The sequence below is a fragment of the Aplysia californica genome, unplaced genomic scaffold (genome assembly GCF_000002075.1).
Source record: "Aplysia californica isolate F4 #8 unplaced genomic scaffold, AplCal3.0 scaffold00868, whole genome shotgun sequence".
Classification (NCBI taxonomy): domain Eukaryota; kingdom Metazoa; phylum Mollusca; class Gastropoda; order Aplysiida; family Aplysiidae; genus Aplysia; species Aplysia californica.
In genome coordinates, this window is record NW_004798138.1 from 13,879 (window position 1) to 19,167 (window position 5,289).

Consider the following 5,289-nt stretch of genomic DNA (forward strand, 5'->3'; position numbering starts at 1 on the left):
CCCAAACATAAACAAATTAAATAATGCAGCGATAACATTGGCTCTTTCCGTGCGATTACTTTCCTAGTGGGGGTCGAGATCACGAGACTTAACCCGCTAATAAAAACATTTCCTGTTCTTTGCTGAAATGAAAGTACAGTGAGATCACGAGATGTCCTTGAAGATTTGAACAAGAGGAAATAAAAGTTTTGTGAAGTGCACTTGGAAGTCTTTCCACTTTTGTACCGGGCTATCTTCTGCTACTGCCCCACCCCCACCCCACCCCCAACATCTTTTCCCCGTCCCTGTTTGATGATGTCAGGTGTATCGCTAAAGCACATCATCTCTTACAACTAAAGTACATCATCTCTTACAACTTTTTCTAAATCCCGAACTTGTGAATCCAAAGTCGAAGGACTGTCAATTGTAATCTTCGTGAACAAAGTTTATGATGGGCCTCTCCTTCTGATATATGTTTCGGTATGCATAGCTCAACTTAGGACTGATGTCTACCTCGAGTTTGTGAAATCACAGATATTCTCTCAGCACTTTTTACAATGCTGCCCACTCGCAATTATTGAGCTTTTACAGTTGATTTTTCAACCCCAGAAATTTTCGAAGTGATATTATTTTTACTTTACTCAAAGAGGTTACTTCTCTGTCAGAATTGGTCTCATCGATCATTGCAGAAGCCACAAATCCTCTTAATCACCACATGTATTTCTTCCAACTCGCTTATAAAGTTGTCTTCTCTGAAGATGCATCTGTCATCGTCAGACACTGATTTGACGATTTGTTATATGACTATAATTCTCGAAGAGGAGCAGCAAAATCTGAGAACGTGAAGAGAGAACATTAATAGTAAGTAACACAAGACAAGGCAACTCGAGTATCCACACAGTGTTTTTGACCCATGAAATCAGCGAAAGTATGCTTAGTACTCCAAAACATTTTCAAGCTCTGGTAGTTTTTTATCTCTAGAAAAGACACTGGAATTATTAGAAAGCTTAGTTCATATCGTCGGCCTTGTGATAAAACCGGCTAACCCCAGCGAGGTAAATTTTACAGGAGAAGGAAAAAACTGTTTTATTTCAAAACAAAGGCGTCTAACGATAAATCAATGCTTTAAACACCTATAAAAACACTTTACTGAAAATCTGTAGAGCTTTTTTTCCTTTAAAAATTGCTTTTAATGAAACTGTGTGGGTTAGACGGTTATGACGCTCAAATTTTCCTGGATAAAACCGACCAACCCTCAATTTTGTGGGTTGACCGGTTTTATCAGGAAGCCACTGCTGGCCTTGAGTTTGGTTGAGTGCAGCCAAGCCACACTTGACGGTAACGTATTTGATCTCTTGCTTCAATCGTCAAGATGTTTTGTAGAAGAAGAAGAAGAAGAAGAAGAAGAAGAAGAAGAAGAAGAAGAAGAAGAAGAAGAAGAAGAAGAAGAAGAAGAAGAAGAAGAAGAAGAAGAAGAAGAAGAAGAAGAAGAAGAAGAAGAAGAAGAAGAAGAAGGAGAAGGAGAAGAAGGAGAAGAAGGAGAAGGAGAAGGAGGAGGAGGAGGAGGAGGAGGAGGAGGAGGAGAAGAAGAAGAAGAAGAAGAAGAAGAAGGAGGAGGAGGAGGAGGAGGAGGAGGAGGAGGAGGAGGAGGAGGAAGAGGGTGAGAAGGAGGATAAGGAGAAAAAAGAAGGAGGAGGAGGAGTAATGAGAAGAAAAAGGAAGAGGAGGAGGACTATATTATTGCTACCAACATACTATCAGCTGCTGCCATTTCAGTGCTACGGAGTCAATTCGGGCAAAAACAGCAGTCACAAAGTTGAACCTTTAATAGAAGTAGAAGAAGCAGAACACAGCAAAGAGTCTATTAATTACATTTGAAGTAGAATAACAGGAGGTTGGAAGGGTAAGGGAGAACAGCTACAGCAACAACTACAAAAACAACAACTACAACAACAACAATAACAACAGTAGTAACAGCAGCAGCAGTAGGCCTTTAGAATTTATGACCGTGTCCGACGCGGTACTATTGGCACTGGGTGGCCATTCAAAGGCCTGGAAAAAAGTAATACTAAGAAAGAAATGAAAGCAGAAAGCCACACAAAAGCTCTGCTACCTCAGCAATGGTTTGGGAGAAGTTGGTTACAAAATGATATATCATTATTATACAAAAAGACTTTGTGCGTACCAAAGAATGCGCCAGCTTTCTCCAAGTGCGTGGCTTGATAACTACTACTTTATTGAGTTTTCTCGACGACAGAATAGCATGTCTGTCTCACTCTGTGTCCTATGGCTACAACAAGGCAATATGACAAAAGTTACCATTGTTTTGAAAGACTCTACTATAATCGAATTTGGCTTGATCGCTTTCAAAACTTCTTACTGAGGCAAAGTTTCATGGTAATTGTGGTAGCATCGTGGTACGACGACCTTCAACTCAAGTAGATGTTTATACTGGTTGGCAGTTATCTTCAATCTGTCTTTGCAGAGAGGTCCAGCAGTAACCGTCGTACATTGGGTGTTCAGCTTTCTTGGTCCTTGCGGCGGCCGCCATCCATCATCAAAGTTCAGCTTGTACTGAATTTTAAAGACTGGAGTGTACTTTGATGCCTGCAAGTCAGTGACAGTAGGATCGCCTGCTTTTCTCCCTGGGCGGATTGTTTAGTGCTCTCCGACCTTTGCGAAATCTTTGAAAAAGCTGTGGTCCAGGCACATAACTTCATAGGGCCTGGGGATGCGTCTGGCTTTGAGCATTATGTTCACGTAGTCCATTGGGATGTACATCAGTGCGTTTTTTAGCGATCGCTCAATAGTGCCATGGACTGAATCCGCTTCCATTTGGGTATGGCCCTTGGGGAGAATTTCTGCTCAACTGTGATGTCAAGCTCTTTGGCCAGCGAGGCCATTGCACTCACCAGAGTGGCTTTCTGTTTTAGTAGTTGCGCCAATCACTGCAGATGATGAGGAGGTTGAAGTCAGTCACTTGCAATATCAGTTAGGGAGTCAGACGTGATGAAAACTGTTGAAGCCCAGACCAACTTCACTTTCATACCAGACATATCATCTGGCGTCTCTGGTGACAAGATCCTAAGTCGTAACATTGTGTACAGCCAGTTTTGTTTTATATAAGGTGGAAGTCTTTAGTGATGAGGCCAGAAGGACGCACTTGATCTCCATACAAAGGACACACACAGCCTCTCTGTCCTTCTCCTTCTCTGGTCTAGCGGCAGCTTTCCTCATATTCATATTTGAGCTGTGTGTTCTGTTTATGTGAGGTTTCCAGATTTGAACTTTGTACAAATGTCGCACTGGTCTTTCTTGGTTGAAAGTAAACCCAAATTGTTTTTCTTAAACTTTTGTCAGAACACTTGATAGCTCAATGTGGCTTTCACCCTCTCTGAAAAGTTCTCCATGTATACTTGATGCAGATCTGACGTTTTCTGGATTGTCATCTGTAGACAGGAGGATATCTTCGAAAGTTTGTCAAAAAATTCCTCTTTATGGAACAACTTGTCATCCTTGGCTCTCTCATGGTGGGCGTGATGTGTTCTAGGTGGGGGACCTCTTGGTTGTTGTTTTTTTCGGAGAAGACACTTTAAATAAACCAGTGGGTCAGGCCTGTGGTGTTCTTGAAGATTGTTTTACAAACAGGTGTTCTTTGACCATTGACTCTTGTAAGTGGCCGTAATTTCTCCTTGGGTTTTCCCTTGCTGTGTAAGATCTCTTTTTGTCTATTGTAAGATTTCTTTTGTCTATCATGTTTATCGTGGCATATACGTAGGCTCTCTTTTCTTTCCAAGAGAGTGACCAGTGATGTCATTGCATTTTGTACCAACCAGTTTACAACTGCCAAGGACGTCAAGTTCACATCCTGCTCGCTTCGTGCCTTGACATGTGTAGAGGCATCCCCAGTTCTTTCAACCTCTTCCTTTTATTACCCTTCCAATCGTTTTCATGCCGTGTCCTTTTCGCAGAGATCAAAGGTAACATGACTGTTGTACTATCAGCTGATGTGACCTTAGCCTGGTCACGTTGATCACTTTCCACTGCGCTGAGGGTAAGAGGTGACGCAGCAAGAGTGGCATCATCTTATTGAATGTTATAGCGTTATGTAAGCTAAGGTTTTATATAAAGATAAAGCATTAAGTTATGACACTGAGAAAATAATCTACTCAAAACACAAACGAAATGAACTTTCATAGAAAGTCGAACGATGTTTCAGAAGGCAATGACTGCAATAAACACAGCAAATGAAAAAAAAAGCACTTTAAAAAACAACGATCGTTGGGGGGCAGACGGTGTACTGGACAGGTCCCACAATTTTATTTTTTTTGAGTGAGTTAGTAAAGGAGGAAATGCTATCTACTTTGTCCATTCAATTGTGAAGGGAAAATGATAAGGAGAAGAGACAGTAGTCCGAATAGGGGAAAATGCCTTCACAATCGGTGAATTTCGAGTACAAAGACAAAGAAAAGCACGCGGACAGAAAACATAGTTTCATATAAAACAAAATCCATTGATAAAGATGCATTTCAAATACCGGAATTGTCACGAGATAAACAGTTCTGTGGGAACAGTGGGGAGTTTTAGTCATTAATAACGTTATCAGCAGCAATAAAACGAAGAAAAAAGAGGAAACAACCAGATCTATATAACTCCCCAGTGAAATCAACAAGAAATATTACACAAATATTCCTTTTTGGAGAGCTCCCACGGTTATGTGAGCAAATTCTGGACTATTACAGGTCTGAATCTGATGTCAAACTAAGTCCGGAGAGGAGTCGAAGCCGGGGTTAGTCGGTAACGTAGCAAGTGGCCCCTCATTGTTAGCGCGATAAAAACAGCCAACCCTCATTCCGTCCCTCGCAGGTGGGATAGTCGGAATTATCAGGCTAAAATCCGATGGGTGCCGGGTTATACGGTTTTATTTCTAATGTTTTAAAGACATTTCTAGACAAAATTCAGATCTGTCTTTGAGTGAGCATATGAAATGGACAATTTACTATCGATAGGGCCAATAAAAAGTTTTTTGATATTTTGTGGGTTAGACGGTTTTATCACCAGGCCGACGATATATTTTCATCAAAAAAGCAACCTATCGTTTCATAAATTTAATATTTCCACGAAATGTTCGGGTGTAATCTTCTCACCTTTGATCCTTGGACAGCTCTTAATCTAAAAGAAGCTTTATTATGTCAAAGTATTGAGGGTTTTTTAGAATTTGTCTCGTGGCACATAGGAAAATGAAAAGTTTTTTAAATTTTATTTGACAGCATCAGATTCAAATGTGAAAACATGACAACGTGACCAGTT